This window comes from Ursus arctos, unplaced genomic scaffold (assembly GCF_023065955.2).
Source record: "Ursus arctos isolate Adak ecotype North America unplaced genomic scaffold, UrsArc2.0 scaffold_4, whole genome shotgun sequence".
NCBI classification, from domain to species: Eukaryota; Metazoa; Chordata; class Mammalia; order Carnivora; family Ursidae; genus Ursus; species Ursus arctos.
This window is the reverse complement of record NW_026623056.1, coordinates 30,390,020-30,410,542: the sequence shown is the minus strand read 5'-3', so window position 1 is coordinate 30,410,542 and position 20,523 is coordinate 30,390,020.

The window sequence follows — 20,523 nt, the reverse complement described above, 5'->3', positions numbered from 1 at the left end:
TTTCAGGGACCCCCAGCACCAGGACAGTGCAGTCTCCATTCAAAGGAGGACCAAACATTACTCCAGCCAAACCCAACTATAAGGGCCTTAGAAGCTGCAGAAGGATGCCACCATCCACCTCACAACCCCACTGAAGGGGGAGCATTTGCAGGATCCCATCTTCCTCCAGGAACTCAATACCATCCCCAAGGGGAAAGGGGAAATCATCTTAAATTGACTAAATGTTAAATAAAAAATGGCCTAGAAGTCTGAATTTTGTTGAGTTTATTTGAAAGTGACTAGAGTACATTTCTTGCATGAAGCAGAATGAGAGCAGAAATTAACCTGCGTTATAAGAAAATGAAGTTCCATGTTTGCACTGTGTGCGTGTGAAATTTGTACCTGCTATTTTGGTTTTTAGTGTTGCTGTTGCTATAGTAACACTTCAGTTAACCAGAGAGCAGCCTTCCAGGCTTTAAACTTCAGGCATAGCCCCAAAGTGGAGATTAAAGCTATTTCTAATGACAAATGTCCCTGACATGGATTGACAACGAAATGGTAGAAGTAGGCAAGGTCTGAAGAGCTCAAGCTGAGATGGTTGATTTGTATGCCAGAAGTCTTCACAGTCTCATCTCTCTTCCACCACATCTTAGTTGTGTGACCTTGGACAAGTCTTCTAACCTCTCGGAGATCAAGAACTGCAGTGGGGAGAAGTGTGAACCCACTTGGGAAACCGTGACGAGCTGTACCCGTGCAATGCGTACTTTCCCTATCAGATCGTGACTTCAGGTCTCACTGGGCTGCATTTGCCCCTCCGCCAGCGACCCAGGCTCAGCAGGGCTAAATGCTCACTGTATGCGGCTTGAACTGAACTGAACAGGTTGACCACAGCGAGTAAGGTCAGAGTGCTCCTTGGGAAAATGAAGACTACAAGAAGGGGGATAAGGAGAGGAAGGAGAAGAAAAAGGGCAGGAAGCAGAGCAGAATAAACAGAGCAAGAAACTGGAAAAGTCAGGCAGGAGCACTCGGGAGCCAGACCCACTAGCTGTGTGACCTTGGCCATGTTAGCTATCATGCTGGACCTCATCTGCCGAATGGGAATAGTAATTGTACCCACTAAAATAAATAAAATAAAATCTTTCATAAGGGGGTGGCAGCACCTGGGTGGCTCAGTCGGTTAAGCGTGTGACTCTTGCTTTTGGCTCAGGTCATGATCTCAGGGTCATGAGATCAAGCCCTGGGTAAGGCTCCTTGATCAATGGGGACTCTTCATCCCCGCTCCCTCTCCCTCTGCCCCTTCCCCCTGATCACACACACACACACACACACACTCTCTCTCTCAAAAAAAAATCTAAAAAAAACAAAGCAAAACAGTACCTACTGCATCGAGTCCATGTGAGGATTACATGAGTTAGCAGAAGCAAAGTAGCTGGTGTATAGTAAGAGCTCTGTTAATTATTTTGATTATTAGACACATCCACAGGGCATATGAAAAATGGGTACTTATTAATAATAAAAGAAATGCAAATGAAAACAAAATACCATTATCACCTGTTGGCAAAGATTATTTTTAAAAAGCATAATTCTTGAACCCTTCACATTCTATGAAGATATAAATGAAGTATGGGGATGGCGATTGGGGGGAAAGAATCCTATTAAGAGGATTTCTTGGAGAATGTTGTGCTGAGAATCACACACACACACACACACACACACACACACCATCAAGGGTAGGATGCCAGTGCATACCCATCAAGCCTAGCGAAGGGCATTTCAACAGGACAGCTCAGAAAACTAGATATGTGACCCCTACAGTTGGAGGAGGGGAGTGCAGGAGGCTGGTATCTTCCTATGAGCCTAGAGGACAAGCGAGGTGGATGGACCTCCAGGGAGGCTGAGAGCAGGAGAGTCGCAGTCAAAGAGACACAGCAGGGAAGCCTCAAAAGATACATGAAAGTTCCCATAAGAGAGTCAGCTTTAAATATTTGCTGTGCTATGAGGAGCACAGGCCATTTCATGATAGTACCAGTTAAATAAAAACTTTCTTTTCCTCCTTCCCACTCCCTCTTCCCCTGCTGTGACCACGGAGGGATAAGAAACAGCAGGTAGTGAGGAGGAAAGAAAATAGGCTGACCACTCTCATTGCCAAAGGCAGACAGCTTGCCAGCAACTGATGCCAGTTGGGGAATGGAGGAGAAGTCCTATCTTTGAATGAAGATTAAAGGGCTAAAAGCATTAACATTCTATTACTGAATTTAAGACCATGTTTGCATCTTCGAGTGATCACAGCCTATTTCGCTCTTTAAAAATGAGTCAAGTTTATACATTCAGGAACAGAAAGTCGATTTCCTCCGCTAAGCAGGACTAAAGAGACATGGGAAGCAGGAGAACAAGTTGTTTTATTATCACATCCTAGGATTCCTTTTTACTGACTGTGTATTGTTTTCAGGCGGCGATTTGCCGTTGCTGTGGATGGCTGTGTTTGCCTGCCCAGCACCCACCTGCTCCGGGGGGCAGCTCCCTGTGGGGAATTTCCCTGTAGGGATCGCCTTCCTCCAGGTGGTAGTTTTGGTAGACATGTTCCTCACGGCGCCCCCTCGCTCTGGCTAAGAGAAGGGCACAGACCCAGGCTCAGTCTCTTGGACTTTGTTTCCAGAATCCTGGACCTTGAAGGCAGGACTGGCATGCTGGAGTTACTCCATCCCTGCTACTCGGATTGGATCCTCTACCCAGATCTCTGGAACTTTCCATCCCTTACTCTATGGGCCACCCCATGTCCTTCATATAAATTTCTTTTCCACATACATTCGTCATTGCAAGTTTCTACTGCTTGCAATGGAAAGATCCTGAGTCTTAAACCGGAGAGAAACGTATGTGCCAGAACAGCTGGTCAGATGTGACGAGTGTCCTCCTATGAGGGGGATTCCCAAGTTCCTCTAGTGAAAATGTCACAGAGTACATCTCAGCTTTTGTGGAATGTGGACAGTTATAAAAGGTGGCAGGTAGATAGGGAGGGAGGGAGCCAGACCTATATGTAGAGATGGAGAAATTTTTATTTCATATAGCATATAGCCATCTCTCTAGCCCAGTGCTAATGGAAATGACATATGGATGCGAACGAGCAAGTGTGGTCGATGGCGTCATGTATTTTCTGAAGAGCTGCTTCAGCACTTCAAAACGAGACACATAATTAGAAGGTTATACCAAGTTAGTGAAAAGTAATCACTTCGTCATGAAGCTATAGACCAATTCTGTGGCTTTTTCAAGAAACTGTTTTCTGAATACTGTCTCTCTTGAGCAGTTTTATAGTGTTTCTGAAACTGGTTTGTTATTATGTGAGGCTTAATGATCGCTATCCCAGTAGGTGTCAGTGAATCAAATGTCCTGAGGTTTAAGCAGAATAAAGTAGATTAAAATTAAGGAATGTGTTGAGCCCTGTAGCACACATTGTCAGTGCCCTGCTTAATAGCCATTCCCCTGCCATCACTTCTTTGCTAATAGAATGTGTGTGCTGTTCAGATGTCAGGAAGTCACGTATTTCAGGGATATGTTACCCCAGTCCCAGTCCAGCAGGTAATCTTAATCCTTCAAAATAATTCTATTTATTTTGCTAGTGATCAAATTTGAAAAGGACATGTGACTGAACTCTATCCAGTGGGATATTAGTATCTATTTGCTGGGTAGAACATTTCAAGAGAGATTGCTGAGTCTTCAACAAAAACACCAGAAAGAGATTGCCCCTCTTCTGCCTCTGGATAGTGGTGTGTGAGGATGTGATGTCCAGAGATAGTGCAGCTACCTTGTGCCTATGAGGAAAGCTAGCTAATGTATTTGGATAACAAGAAAGGTAGGCAGAACTTGGATCACCGATAATGTTAAGTCAATTAATTGACCGACTCTAAGACTATCTTACCTTTAGACTTCTGTGAATTAATAGTAAATCTATTTATTTTTTCAGTCATTTGGAGTTGTTTTCTGTATTTGGAAGCCTTGTTCCTTGAGGATTTTATAATTTTTTAAAAAAATTTTTGCAGTTGCTGTCAGACAAAGATGTTTTTCCTAACTGGTACTAACATCCTTTGAACTTTATATCAAAGATTACTCAAGAACCACAGAATTCCCTAGGTAAGCAAAGCTATCCTATTACTAGGTAATTATAAAATGCTCCCTGAGGTTATGGTCTGATAATATTTTTACCGGCTTCCTGCCTTCCCCCGTCACCCTCCCCACTCCATGTTACTCTCCTGATCTGGCCCATGGACCAGGGGATATGCTGAATATGAAATATTATTACAAAACAAATGTCATGAGCAAGGGGCTTTATCATGTAGACACTATGGAGGATTTCTTCCGTCTTGTGACAATATTAAAGATATGGCTTTCATATTGCTTGTGCCTGAGAGTCTGTCAGAAGTCAAACATTAAAAAAGAACGTGAGGAAATCATGATCAGTGGCATATTTGGAGAAAAGTGTCACCTGATGAGAAAGAGGATGATAATATCAACGATATTTTGAATAAATTGGTGTCAAAACACTCTTGCACAACTTCTTGGCAATGACAAAATATAATCTTCTTTCACATCCCAACACAAACCTCCCCCACACGTGAAGGCAGAGTGGGTCGCCAGGATAGTTCACAAGGTAGAGATGTGGAAGGACTGATACGGTTTCCATGGCTGCCAGAAGGTTGAAAGACATGGATGGCCACGGTGAAGAGCAAAAAGCTATTCTGGAGGACCACGCAATCACTGGGGAGGAGGCAGTTCTGACCTCTGATTCGCTAAATAATTTTGCAGAGAGGCAACTAGCAGTACATTGCCCCCAAGAGCAGGCAGGATACAACCTCACCTAGCTTTGTGAGAGAGAAGCAAATGGCCAAAAAGCAAGCTGACTTCGGGGTTTTCCAGGAGAGCAATTTGCAGGGCTTCCTGGGGTCAGTGATAATTTAACCTTATGGCCATCCTGTCTGCCACAATTACCGTGGTGCAAAGTGATGGCCAGTGTTTGAGAGGCTGACGGGAGACTGCGTGGCATGTCGGGGGCGGGGGGGGGGCGCACCCCAGGCTTTGATGCCATCTACCTCCTACCACTCCCGCCTCCAGTCTCCACCCATCCCTGCTGTGTGACCTCGGACAAATTCTTGATCTTCTTTTAAACCTTATTTTTTCCTCTTATAAAGTACAGATAACAGGCTCACTTGCTTGAGAAGTTCATTATGAAGACTAAAGGAGATCACCTGAATGTGGCGGGTGCCTATTGTTTTGTGGCTCCATACCCCTTTGTCTTGAGACACTCCCCTCCACCTACAAGGTTTTCAGAGCATTCATCTTATGGTACCGGGACCCTTGCCCCATGACCACCGTTGACTGGCCCGAGACAAACATGAACCTAACTGAAGTTTAGGAACTGAAACAACCCGGAAAGAAAGGCTAGTCTCATTCTGAAACTGAGAACCAATAAACTGATAAGAAGGTAGCCCTGTTCTGTGGAGTAGAAAAACATGGTCAGCAACGAGAGAAAATAAGGAAGGAGAAGCCCAAAGATAAGTAAAGATGAGAAGAAGGAATTTCCCTTGCTCCCCCCCCCCCCCCCCGATCTTTCCCCACCCCAGCCCCAGGGCAGGGCTCCAGCCTGGTCCCAATCAATTCCTGGTACTCAGACTGCAATTAGAGACCCCAGAAATCGCTCTGATCATCTCCATTTTTGCCTAGCTTAGCAATAGTCATTTTCTGATAGTAGCAACGGAGTCCTTCATAATACAGCATATTATGCAATAGTGGGTTCTCACTCACTCAACAAATATGTCTCTGTGCCCACTCTGTTCCGGCTATGTCTTTAGGGATGGGAGAGACAGTCCCAAACTTCATGGAACTCCCAGTTCAGTGGGGAATACGGGCATTCACAGATAATCACCCAAATAGATAGAGGATATACTCTTGGTGCTTTTCTTTTGTGTTATGAGAAAAAGGCTAAATTATGCCCCATACAGACACTGATAAGATGGAGGAGCATCTTAACGGGGTTAGAGGTCAAGTCCTGGCACTTCAACAGTTAAACATCAGTCATGTGGAAAATATACTAATCCTAACAGCTTATCCCCTCCCGCCAGATGAGTGAGGCCTCCTGTTTCCCATCATCACCTTTATTGCTCTCTTTAAATCCTGGGGTTTCAATTTCCCTTCCCATCAGAATGGTTCTGCTTTTAACAGCCCCAGACCTTTCTCCCTGTTATTCTGTAGCCCCAGGCTGGCGCATCCACATCACATAAGAGCCACCTCTCCCAGCAGAGGGCTGCAAGGACCCCAAGGAGCTGGGTTGTCACTGATTTATGACTGCCTGTCCTCTGCCTGTTGAGGGAAATCACTTTATCAAGATGAAAAGCCAGGGGTGGGGGTGGAGCGCGGCTTCCTGTTTGGCTGCACGCACTCTCCTGCATATTCCAGAAGCACTTAAACTTACAAGTCATCAGGACTGCATGTGAGTGATGGGGAGAGAAATTGCCAAATATTGAACAGAGATGTGTGATTTGCCTCACATTTATTCAGTTATGCTTTTAAGGATTTCCACACAGGATGGGGAGGGAGAGCGATTCTGAATGTGGAAATAAGGAGCGAAGGCACCTGGTCTGCAGACATTTTAGGGGAGATGGTTTCTACCTGCTAAGTCTCCCGTTTAACGAATCCGAACGCACCCGTGACCCATTAGCATCAGCGGCTTTGTCACATTTCAGAACCGGACATTTCTTGTGCATTCTCCTCGTTAGACCCATTGTGTCACAGATGAGAACACTGAGGTTCAGAATGGAGGAACGATTTGCTCGTGGTCATCCTGTAAAATGCCGGCAGGGACGCAAAAGCAGATCCTTTGCCCCCTGACCCATTATTATCAGGACTTCCGTGCTGGGTGAAGCGCTGGGTGCTGTGCCGGGGCCTCGGCATGGTGTGTAGGGACTTTGTCATTAGGGTGTTCCCGGTGTCAGACAGACATGCGAAAATACACACAGGGCCAAGTTTGCTTACTATTTGTTTCCATCCAAGAAGTAATGCAATCACATTATAAGATCTTGGGGAGTTGGGAAGAGAAAAAACGGCCCTATCGTCATCATCATCACACAATGTATGTTAGCATTTTGTTCTTTTCCTTTCTAATTTTTTTCCTTTACACTTAGTTTTCCCTGCATGCAGTTGTGAACATCGTGTATCTGCACAATCTTGGATCCTGCGTTTTCATTTAACTTTATGGCACAAGCATTTTCCGTGTTATTGCTTTGTCTTCATAGCCATAATTTTAATGATTACCTAATATTTTACCAAATAGATGTGCCACAGTTTACTTGCCCATTCCTGTATCATTGGACATTCAGGTTTCTCCAGTTTTCCATTAGTATAAATAATGCTTCAATGAGTGTCTTACGCATAGAGCATTCCACAACCCCCCCCATTTATGTTATTTCTCTAGGATAGTTTCCAAAAGTGGAATAACGAGGCCAATGATTCTAAAGTTTTATGGCTCTTGATACATATCGTCAAATTGGCTTCTTATCGATTTACATGAACAATTTTGAAGAAGAGTCCAAAAGGTGACCAAATAAAAACTTAGCAAGGAATTAAATTAAGAACCACTTCATGTAGGCAGCAAGTACGCACGCTGGGTAAGTGCGTTCTGAGTCGTCAGCTGTGGGATAATCCTCTCTCTCATAGGGTTGAAAGAGAGGAAGAAAGTTAAGGCCCTCAGACTTGTCACGCCGTTATCCTCTCCAGGCTTCTGGGTTGTAGTTCTCGTGGCTGTACAACAGAATCACCTAAAATACTTTCCAAACTGCTAATGCCCTGGGCTGGTCCCCAGAGATTCTGGTTTAATTGGCCTGGGGTGTGGCGCAGCTCTGACATTGTAGAAGTTTCCCAGGTGATTATAACGGGCCAGCAAGCTCCCCTGCATGGACTCAGAGACAGGCAGGGAGGCAGAAGACGTCAACAGAAGTAAAGACCCTGGGTGATGTCCCCAGACCTACTTCCTTCTCTGCTTCCTGTGCTCCGGGGACGCCCCAGCCTGCGGGTGCCAAAAAGTCTCCTACTGCTCCTCCCATCCTGAGGCCGGATGTGTCTGCTGCATCCAGCTCTCACACCCTGACTCTAGAGGCCCAGGGATTCCAGCGATTAAGAAATGCAGAAGAGCACAATGTCAGGGACACTTGGGGAGTCTCCGAACTGCCAGCCTTAGGGGACTTGGAAGGATGGGAATGTCCAACTTGGAGCAATTGGTGAACACGTCATAGCACATTCACATTGTCGAGTGTCATATAACCGTTACAGCATTTGTGCTAAAACGAAATGTTCTTCAAAATACTGAATGAAAAAAGCCAGGTTCGGAAGGGATGTACAGAATGTTCTGATTTGGAGATAAAAAGAACCTATTAAATGCAAATTCACTTGCCCATGCACAGCAGGTGTCTGAAGAGCTACATAAGAAATGAAGAGGAGCTGCGCCTGGGTGGCTCAGGGGTTTGGGCCTCCGACTCAGGTCATGATCCTGGGGTCGTGGGATCAAGCCCTGTGTCGGGCTCCACGTTGAACTCGAAGTCTGCTTGAAATTCTTCCTCTCCCTTTGCCCCTCCTCCTGCATTCTCACTCTCTCAAATAAATAAAATAAAATCTTAAAAAAAAGAAAAAGGAAATGAATAGGAATGGTGGCCCTGGCAAGGGGTAGAGGCATGGAATGAATGAAGGGGAGTTGAGCTATTCACGTCAGGCCCTTCTCTCCTGCTTATGTTGTGTCTCAAGCATCTGTTGCTTTTTTTTTTTTTTAAGATTTTATTTATTTATTCGACAGAGATAGAGACAGCCAGCGAGAGAGGGAACACAAGCAGGGGGAGTGGGAAAGGAAGAAGCAGGCTCATAGCGGAGGAGCCTGATGTGGGGCTCGATCCCTTAACGCTGGGATCACGCCCTGAACCGAACGCAGACCCTTAACCGCTGTGCCGCCCAGGCGCCCCAGATGTGTTGCTTTTTTAAAAAAAATCATGTGTTACGTTTAATTGTAGGTTTAGGAAAATATTATAAGGTTTTCCAGTAACAAAGGGGCAGGAAAGAGAGATAACGATGGTAATAATAATCTTGAACATCCTTCATAGCAGAACATTAAAGTTCTACAAGCGCTACTACTATCTCTTTTGAGATGAGTTGGGTCAGTATTTTTCCTGTTTTAAAGACAAAGAAACAGAAGCTCAAAGAAGTAAAGAGCATTGGGGCCTCTAAGAAGTCGAGTTCAAGGCTCCGGACTTCCAGCTTCTGACCCCCGCATCCTTCTTACAATTCAGAAGTACATTCCAGAGGAGCGGGATTCCGAGGTCCCAGAACACAGTAATCTTCATTCGCCATAGCTTCTCCACGGTGGAGCCCCGGGTAGCATCAGACAGTGCCAAGACCTGGCTCCCGGAGGAGATGGGAGGTGAGAAAGAGCTAGGTAGCTCACCTCCCTGGAGGCCAATGGCAGAGATGAGACCTACGAGGCAAGCGGGGTCCTCCCCTGGAGGGTCTACAGTGATAGCTTCTCTGCCTCCCAGCGTGAGGTTGAACTGAGGAGGGAGGCGGTCTGAGGGTGAGCTGGCTGCAAGGGGGTGCGGGGTGCGGGGAGAGGAGGAAAGGAGGAAATAAGATCATTGACAACTGAAAATGCAACACACACGGCAGGAAGCTTACCAGCAGCACGTCAGGCAGCCAAGACCTGGCTCCCAGCCCAGCCCTGCCAGACCTGGCCAGAAACGGTGAACCATCAAGCACCACCGAGGCTGGGCCAAAATTCCCTCAGGCCTGGGGCAGAACCCTCCAGAGCAGGAGAGAGAGACCGAGTGAGACAGAGAGAGAGAGACAGAGAGAGGTGAGAGGGGAAGACAGAGACAGAGAGACAGAGACAGAGAGAGGTGAGAGGGGAAGAAGACGGAGACAAAGACAGAGAGAGACCCACAGAGACAGAGAGAGACACAGAGAGAGAGACAGAGGAGAGAGAGGGACAGAAAGTAGCCTCAACTCTGTCAGAGCCCCATAAAACACCACACCCGCAGAGAGTGTCTTTTAAAGGGCATTTGTGTACCTGGCTTCCATGCTGTGCCCTTTCCAGTCGCCGCACTCCATCGGGAGTGCTGGGGGGGGATGCCCGAGGCCACCAGAGCCCTGAGGGAGGCCTGGACCCCATCGTCCTTCACAGCCCTCAGAAGGACCACCCTGCAGACACGTTCACTTCAGATTGCCGCGCTCCAGCACTGAGGCAGCGAGTTTCTGTTCAAGCCACCCAGTTTGTGGTACTTTGTCACAGCAGTCATAGAAAACTCATACACACTCCTTTCCGTGAAGGGCTCCTCCTCTCGCAAGCCTGTGGTTCGAGTAAAGTTTACTCTTCTCCTTTCCGCTCCCGCTCCCTCCTCGTGGCCGTCACTGTCCTGACGACACTTACGGGGCGAGCTCTGTGTCCTTTGTGGTAGGCACTGTTCTAAGCTTACTCTAAATGCAATCTTAACACCACTCTGTGAGGTGGGTCCTGTTGTTATTTTACAGGGAACTGAGGCATAGGGACCGTAAGTGCCAAGTGTCACGTTGCTCATTGACAGCAGCCCCAGGATTTAAACGCAGGCCGTCTGACTCCAGCATCTGTGTTCGATCCTCTGCCCTGGTCTGGCCCCCCTCCCACCGGGCCCAGGGGTGACAAGACGTGCCCCAAACTGGATCAATCTGAGTACACTCTAAGGATTTTCTTAAATTGGATTTTGTGGAGAAGAGCCAACCGTCTCAGGAGCCAAGATTTATCGAGTGCCATTAGTGTCCTTTACCATGTGGAAGGAGCAGGCGTACATTAAGGAAAGGACACTCACAGGCAGAGATGAGAAGCGGAGATGAATGACATCCAGTCCCGTTACCCTCTGTCCAGGAGGCTTAGCCTCAGCCCTGCCCATCCTGAAGCTTGTTTATCAGAGCCGTAAATTATGCTTTTGTCCGAGCTAGTTATGTTGGGTGTCCATCATCTGCAAGCAGAAGATCCCTGACTAGCACACCTGCAGATTGGAACCCGGGACTGAGAGACCCCATTTCCACTGGGGAGTAGTCGCTTGAGGGATGGGAATAAAAATCAACGAGGTTGATTCCAACGAGGTTCCCTTGGTTCCAACGAGGCAGCAAGCTTGTGCAAGGGGCTGAGTACCAGAGAGAGCTCGGTCTGCGGGGCAGATGGAGAAGCAGAGGCTGAGAAAGGCAGAGAGGGGATGGAGAGAGAACCCTGTGGAGTCCTGAGAGTTTTCCAGTTGTGAGGCTTGACTGCATTCCTGCCCTTGGGTTCTGGGAGGTCTCCCCTTATCCGAGTAATCAACTCCTGCTCTCAGTTTAAGCTGTCATACGGCAGTTTCAATAGGCTGCATGCAAAGAATCATAAATAATACACACGCAGTGGGAACTTAGTACTTCGACTATAATTGAAGGTCTTTAAGGGAAGGAGTGAGTGGGATGGGGACTGTTCCTTAGGAATCTCACTCTGGAGCCTGTATGTGGGAGAGATTACTTGGGGGAGCAAGGATGGGAAGCGGGGGGAGCAGTGGAGAGGTGCCTGCAGAGGCCAGCGCGGGAGGGGTGCTGGGCCTGAGTGACCAGAGAGACATGGGGGATGCCAAGGGAAAGGACCTGAGATGTGAGGGTAAAGGACAAGGAATGTCAAAGAGGGCAGGGACTTGGAGCCTGGTTTCCAGGACGAAAGGTGGTGCCTTTAATAGAAAGAGGGAGGCAGGCCAGAAGATGAGCAGACTTTCACATGCTGACGAGCTGAGCTTCCAGGGACAGAGCTAACTGAGCCGTTGAGCAGAAAGAAGTGTGTCCTGGCATTTGGGAGAGGCGTTGGCAGTAAAAGTGGAGACCCGGGGTTACCCTCAGCTGAGAGCCAAAGCTGGTAGAGCGGCCAAGGCAACTTAAGGAGAACCTACAGAAGAAAAGACAGAGGCACCTTGCTCAGGAAGCCAGAGAATAAAAACCAAAGCAGCTGAGGGGCAGGGCAGGCCCATGGCACGTGCAATGTGGAAGAAATGGTGGAAGAGACAGTTTCTAGAAGCAGTTCTCAGGGGTCGGAGACCAAGCACTCTAACTCACCTGGGAGGAGAGCATGGGAACCCCCAGGGAGCACTGAGGCAATGGTGAGGGTGGAAGACATGGCAGGGCACTGGGGAGAGGTGGGCCATAAGTAATTTAATGCCTCAGCGGTCCGCAACGGCTTTTGCCTTCTCAGGGAGTGGGGGGATGATTTTACAACTGAGAAAATATCTGGACAGTGGACAGTCCGCTTGCGTGAGAAAGGTGAAGCCTTCAGGCCGTAACCTGGATATGCCTGCGAGGTCCTGAGCAAACTGAGCCTGGACCACCCTGCCTGGGAAAGGGCGAGGCGTGAGAGCCTGGGGCTATAGACCGGGGCAGGCTGGGTGGGGGGGATGTGAAGAAGTGGTACCAGCCACAGTTCTTGGTTGCAAACAGCAGAAACGGACCGTAGCTAACTTACACTGGAAAGGAATTTGTCGGAAGGTTTTTGGTGGCTTACAGAATCCACAAGTGCGTTAGCTACTTATGCTGCATAACAAAATGATCTCAAAGTTAGAGGCTTAACAACGCGCATGTATTATCTCTCAGTTTCTGGAGTCGGGTGTTCAGGAGCAGCTTAGTTGGGTGGTTCAGCTTTGGGGTCTCTCAGTAGGTTGTAGTCAAGATGTTGGGGGCGGGGGCTTCAGTCATCTGAAGTTTGACTGGAGCTGGAGGAGCGGCTTCCAAGTTGGCTCACTCCCTTGAATGTTGGCAGGAAACCCCAGTACTTCATTGGCTTTTGGCAGGAGGCCCTTTTCCCTTGCATATGGGTCTCTCCATAAGGCTGCCTGAGTGTCCCTCTGACATGGTAGCTGGCCTCTTCCAGAGTGAGTGATCTAAGAGAGAGTGTAAAGAGGGAGCTGCCATGCCTTTTATGACCTAGTCTTGCAAGTCACACGTTGTCACCTCCACCATATTCTATTCATGAGAAGTGAGTCACAAAATCTAGCCCGCCCTCAATGGGAGGGGAAGGAAGCCCCAGCTCTTGAAGAGAGGAGTATCAAAGAATTTGTCGACATGTTTTTAAGTGAAAACTATTCCAGGAAAGTTGGAGAACTAGCCTTGAAAAACAGGCTGGAAGGGGTGCCGCAAATGAAGTCCTCAGATGACCCACACTTCTTCCTGGCTGACTATAAACTTGGGGGTTCCCACAATTCCTCTCAGGTTTGATAACTCACTAAAATGACACACAGAACACAGGAAAACACTTTATTTATGTTTACTGGCTTATTCTAAAGGCTATCAGTCAGAAACAGCCAAATGAGCAAGGTGTGTCAGGGGAGGGCACACAGAGCTGCCATGTCTTCTCCAGGGCCGCCACCTTTCCAGAACATCAGTGGGTTCACCAACCCAGAAGCCCTTCCACACATTACTATTCATTTGAGAGTATTTATTATATCTCAATCTCCAGCTTCCTATGCCACTCTGGAGGTTAGGGTGGTAGCTCTAAGTTCTCACCCTCTAATCGGGTGTTGGGTCTTTTTGGTGACAGGTCCCATCCAGAAGCTATCTAGGGGCCCCACCCTGAGTCACGACTCCTTAGCATAAACTCAGATATAGTCAAAAGAGGCTCTCTGTGAATAACAAAAGACACTCCTGTCACCCCTTGGGAAATCCCAAAGGTTTCAGAAGCTCTGTGCCAGGAACCAGGAACAGAGACCTAATATTATTATTATTATTATTATTATTATTATTATTATTATTACTATTATTATACTATTATTATTAGTAGTAATATTTTTATTTTGGTGGGGCTTGAATCCAGACACTGAGATCAAGACCTGAGTTGAGATCAAGAGTCAGATGCTTAACCAACTGAACCACCCAGATGCCCCAGAATAGATTTTGATTAAACCATAGTTCCAGAGAGAGGGGATGCAGCAGCATGGTCATGGGGGGAGGAAGGGGGTCTGAGGAGAAACCCCAGTCCATGAGGAGTTCCTTGGGGCAGACGCTATAGGCTTTTACCATTTATTTTTTATTCAATTTAGGTCATTTGCCATTTGTGGTGTTGCCTGTTACTGGCATAATCCTCTCTCCTCCATAATCTCCTCCATAATCAGTGAAGCTTTCAATGAAACTGTGCTGTATCCTTGTGTTTATGCTTGCCTCCGAGAATGGGAGGAAAAGGGGCTGCATCGTGTTTCTGCTAGCACAGGGCAGAGAGAGACCAGAGTGCCAGGGAAATTCAAATGCTTCAGTGGAAACCAGATGCGAGTTCTCTTCCCTGAGACTTCTCAGAATCCCCATCCTTGATTGTCCCCGAAACCTCCAGAGGTACTTGGCGGGGGATGGTCTTGGGTTTTCCACCATGTGTGGGATGAGGTTTTGAGTCATTGACATGTAACTATTAAGAAAAGGGTGACCCCACAAAGTAGAAGATATGAGGACATTCTGGCTTTTCACACTGGGCTTTAAATGTAAACTTGAAGTCTTCAGTAATGTGAACACTGTTGTTAAGGAAGAAAATGGTATCATCTAAGGTCAATTCAGGATTTAGATTTAGCAAGCCGAAGACTTTTTTTTTTTTTAATGAGCTAGAGCCTGAGGCCCTGTAGGTGAAGTCAGCTAGAGAGCTAAGTTCTGAGAAGAAAGGAGAAAGTGAAAAACAGAGAGGTCAGGAACATAACTCTCTAGGACATCTTCTGACCAGGACAAAGGAGTCGGGGTGCACAATTTCGGGGTGCTATGGTCTCGCCTCTAAAAAGGCCTAAAAGCTCAGGCCAGAGGACAGTCACATGGGAAGGATGACTGTCCCAGCCCAAGGTGGAGGGGTCAGCCTGAGGGGCCACGGGTTTAGGCAGCAGCCTGCTAGCCATAGTCAAGAGAGGCAGGTGGGAAGGAGGATGAGGCAGTCAGAAGAGAGGGATCAATCTCCGAGAGGACAAGCGGAAGAGTGCTCTCACTAACTTGAGAACTGGGCTTTTTAATGTGATGTTTTTTTAATGAAATGTCAGAGGGAAACTCTGCAAATGAGTCTATGATGAATGTTCAATCAATGTCCAATAACAAATTACTAATTATTATTCAATGAACAAGCACACTCCAGGCCTGCCATGGAAACGGAGGGAGGGCTTACAGAGACCCTGAAGCGGTCCCCTCTACACCCCTGTTTTTGGAAGGACATACTCTAACCCAGACCTGTGAGGATTCTTTTTTGGTCTTAAAGTTACTTGATCAGCCTGTTCTGCTGTTTGTCCAGATTAACGTTGAGAAGGTTTTCCTTTTCTGTGTTGTCAGACCCTTTTACTAAACTTCACTTCAAACATTTAATGAGCTCCTGCTATGTGCCAGGCACTGGCCTGACCCCTGGGGACAAAGGTAAACAAGGTAAACCAGATGTAATCTTTGTCCTCAAGAGTTCAAATCGAATGCGTACATGCGTGTTGGGGTGTAGGCGTTAGTGTGGTTGAGAAACCGGACACTATAGGAAATTATAATACATTGTAAAGAAAGCCATCAAATAAGAAATAAATATTCATGCAGTAGAAATGCTAGCTAGATAGTTTGCATATATAATCTCACATACTCCTCGATATGGCCCTGTGAGGAAAATACTATTCCTATACCATTTTCCAGAATGGGGATCTGAAATCATGTGACATCTACATGGTCACGCCGCTAGTGAGTGGCAGAGACAGGACTCATTCTGATGCCCTCCTAAGGTCACAGTTCATTTTTTTTTTAATTTGTGGTAAAGTAGACACAACATAGAATTTACCATTTTAACCACCTTTTACCAAAAAAACCCCCAAAACCTGGTGTCTTAGTCTTTTATTTGTTTTGAAATTTTAACATTTCATTTTTTTATACTTTAAATTTTTAAAAAATTGTGGTAAAATATAGACAACATAAAATTTGCCATCTTAACCATTTTCAAGTGTACATTCTGTAGTGTCAAGTACATTGACACTGTTGTGCAATCTATCTCCAGAACTCTCTTCACCTCACAGAACTAAAACTCTGTATCTATGAAACAACCACTGCCCATTTCCCCCTTCCCCCAACCCCCAACAGCCACCATTCTACTTTCTGTGCCTGTGAGTCTGACTCCTCCAGGGACCTCGTATAAATGGACTCACAATATTGGTCTATTTTGTGACTGATTTATTTCACTAAGTACGATGTCCTTAAGATTCATCCATGATTTCCTTCCTTTTTAAGGGGGGTCATACTCCATTCTATATACAATCGAGTCTTGAACAACACAGGAGTTCTTCTGCACAGTTGAAAATCCACATATGGGGGCGCCTGGGTGGCTCAGTCAAGTGTCTGCCTTTGGCTCAGGTCATGATCTCAGATCATGATCAAGCGCCCCCCGTTAGAGTCCCTGCTCAGCAGGGAGTCTGCTTCTCCCTCTATCTTTGCTCCTCCCCACGGCTCGTGCTGTCTCTCAAATAAATAAATAAAATCCTAAAAAAAAAAAGAAAAGAAAATCATAGAGGAGAGAAAACACATTTATAGTACTGTCCTGTAAAAAATCCTCATGTGAGTGGAGCCTCACCCTTCAAACCCACGTTGTTCGAGGATAAACTGCGTATCCCACATTGTATTTATCCGTTCATCTGTTGATGGATACTTGGGTTGCGTCCACCTTTTGGCTATTGTGCTGCTATGAACACCTATGTACAAACACCTCTGAGATCCTACTTTCAATTCTTTTGGGTGTATACCCAGAAGTGGAATTGCTGGATCACATGGCAATTCTATTTTTCATTTTTGAGGAATCACCTTACTCTTTTTATAGCTGCTGCAACGTTTTGCATTCCTACCAACTGTGTGTACGGATTCCAAATTCTCCACATCCTTGCCAACACCTGTTATTTTTTGTTGTTTTTTTAAAATAGTAGCATCCTAATGGGTGTGAGATAGCTCAGTGTAGTTTTTGTGTTTTTTTAAAGATTTTATTTATTTATCTATTTGACAGAGAGAGAGAGAGAGACAGCCAGCGAGAGAGGAAACACAGGCAGGGACGGTGGGAGAGGAAGAAGCAGGCTCCCAGCGGAAGAGCCCAATGTGGGGCTAAATCCCAGGACGCTGGGATCACGCCCTGAGCCGAAGGCAGACACTTAACGACTCAACCACCCAGGCGCCCCAACTCACTGTAGTTTTGATTTGCATTTCCCTGATGATCAGTGATGTCGAGCATGTTTTCATGGGCTTGTTGGCCATTTGTATATCTTCTTTGGAGAAATGTCTATTCAAGGTCTTCGCTTATTTTTTAATTGTTTGTTGTTGTTGTTGAGTTGTATTGAGTTGTAGGAGTTCTTTATATATTCTGGATATTTACTCCTCTCAAAGGAAACATTCAGAAAGCTTTACTTGGTATGACTATTTTATTGAGCAAGGAACAAACTGTTGAAAAACAAGGGCTTCAAACCCAAAGTGGTTAGAAGCTTACTTTCAGCATTTACAGCTCAGTTTATAAAGCATGAGTGAGGGAGCACCTTCTTTTCTATTGTGATTGATTACTAGGATCTTATATTCCTTCTCATGGCATAAGGTTGCTTATTTGTAGCTGATCGGCCAGGAAGCTAGAAGATCATACTGATCTGAGGAAAGCTTACGTTTTAAGGTCAGGGTCAGCATTTGGGGAAAATCAGGCCAGTTTTAAGCTGGTTATGTGACTATGAGTGAGGGTCTAGGGGTATACTCAAACTGTGGCCTCTGTTTTGGTTTTTCTTTATTGCCTTCTTGAATATATGATTTGCAAATATTTTCTTCCATTCTGCAGATGGCCTTTTCACTCGGTTAATGGTGTCCTTTGAAGCAAAATTAAAATTTTCAATTTTGATGTTGTCCAATTTATTTATTTTTACTTTTGTTGCTTGTGCTTTGGTTTCATATTTAAGAAATCATTGCCAAATCCAATGTCATGAAGCTTTCCCTATATGTTTTCTTCTAAGAGTTTTACGGTTTTAGTTCTTACGTTTTGATCTCTGAGCCATTTTGAGTTAATTTTTGTATATGGTGCAAGTAAGGCTCCAATGTCATACTTTTGTGTACAGATATCCAGTTTTCCCAATACCGTTTGTTGAAAAGACTATCCTCCATTTTTAACCATTTTTAAGTATACGGTTCAGCCGTAGTAAGCACATTCACATTGTAGGGCAAACATCATCACTATCCATCTCCAGAACTTTTTCATCATCCGACTGAAATTCTATACCCATTAAACAAAAACTCCTCTCCCCTCAGCCCCTGGAAATTACTGTTCTACTTTTTTTGTCTAGGAATTTGTCACAGTCCATGCTCTCAAAGACCACATTCCAACAGGATGGGATTAAGTGTTCTGTGCTCTGTGGGAGCACAGAGAAGCGACACTTAGGCCCAGACTGGTGGGGGTATTGGTGGGAGGCGGACGAGTGTCCCAAGAGGCGTTTGGAGGAGGGGGTGCCCGAGCTGGGTGGGTACCAGCCGAGCGGGGAAGCATAGGGGGAGCGGCACACCCGCGGACATGGTGAGCAAAGGCCAAGGCTGGTGAGCAGCACCAGGTGCTCTGGGCACAGGGAGGCGTCACGTTCAATCTCTCTTTGGTGGGACTAGCTGCTCACCCAGGTATAGGGATTACTGAATGATTTCCTATCTATCTCTTCCTTTGAAGTCCCCTTCCTTGCACCTTTCTTTTTCAAAGCTGGCTTTTCTTTCCCTCCATCTCTTTCCTCCTCCTTTTTGTTTTTAGCTGTAAACTTGATGGAATATAACATACGTTAGCATCATCCATGAATGCGTGTGATGACGTGTCACCAAGATAGCGTCCGCAGGTACTCCGCACTCAGAGTCGCAGAAGCCAGCACTCCGGGAAACCCCTTCCAGGCGTTCCCCACAGCCTTCCCTCAAAGGTAACCATGACCTTGACTTCTCATAAAACAGGTAACTTTTTGTACCTTATATACATGGCATCACATAGAATCGACTCTGTGTGTCCGGCTTTTTTGGCTCAACATTTCTCCTATTTTGTTCTGGCCAATTCTCATCTGTGCTTGAATGTCAGAAAAATGGTCATTGTGCTAGTCCTCATCCCGGCCGAGATGATGGAAAAGAACTGGCCACACAAATAGAAAGTGGCGACACAATTCACAACCAACCGCAGGACAAGAAGTCTCTCTGGCCTGGCCCCGCGGGGCTGCTGCTGGAGAATGGATGGCTCCCATCGAGGGCTGTAAGGGAGGAAGGACAGCACTTGTCCTGCGCTAGGCTCCTAATATTTCAAGGAGAGTGGAGCTTAGAATTGTTAAACATTCCCAGAAGGGCCATAAATCTCATTTTAGTTAGTTTCAATTGCAGAATGAAATGGCCTGTTTTCTTGGCAATTTTTATTTCCCCTCTCAGTCCCTTGCCCTCTGATTCTCTGGCTCACAGGCTCATGACTTCCTTCCTTCCTTCCTCTCCGGGACTCTTTCCCTTTTGACAGTTACATTGCTGCGGAGTTCAGCCCTCCTCCCAACCCGGGAGCTTCTAGACAGCCTGGACACTGGAGATACAAGAGGCACAAGGCATAATGAAGATTAGCGGATTCACACTACCCTTCGTTTTTGTTTTTTTTTTTTTACTTTTAAAAAATTGAGCATGATTTACATAAAGTGCACAAATCTCAGAATACAGCTCAAATAATTTGGCTCAGTTAATGAGTTAATTTTGACATATGCAGGCTGTTATGTAACTATTATTCAATCAAAATACAGGACATTTCTAGTACCCAGATTGGCTCATTCTTTTTCCCAGTTGATCTCTCCTCCTCCCCCTCCCTCTCCACCCCACCCCGACATTGGTAACTCCCATTTCTCTTCTAACACCATACATCACGCTTGCCTGTTTTTGAACTTCTGATAAATGGAATCATACAGTATGTGCTTTTTGTCTGGTTACTTTCATCCAACATCATGGTTTTGAGATTCATCCATGCTGAACATCTGCACGTTGTTCTCTTTGGTTGCAGAATATGCCATCATTTATTTATCTATTTTCCAAGGACGTTTGGACTGTTTCCAGTTCTGACCGCTCTACTAGTTTGCTAGTTGCCATAACAAAGCGCCACAGATACGGTGGCTGAAACAACAGACGTTGACTCTCACAGTTCTGGAGGCTGGACGTCCAAGATCAAGGTGTCAGCAGGGCTGACTTCTTTCTTCGAGTGGGAGAAGAACCTTTTTAAAAATTTTTAACTTATTTTACAGCTGAAGGTTTGTACCTCTTAATCCCCTTCACCTATTTCACCCCCCTTTCCTCTGGCGACCACTAGATTGTTCCTGTATTTATGTTTTCTGTATTTATGCTTTTGTTTGTTTGCTTGTTTTGTGTTTTAGGTTTCACATATAAGGGAAATCATATGGTATTTGTCTTTTTTTGTCTAGCTTATTTCACTTAGCAGGATACTCTCTAGGTCCATTCATGTTGTCACAAATGGCAAGTTCTCATTTTTCTTTAAAGATTTTATTT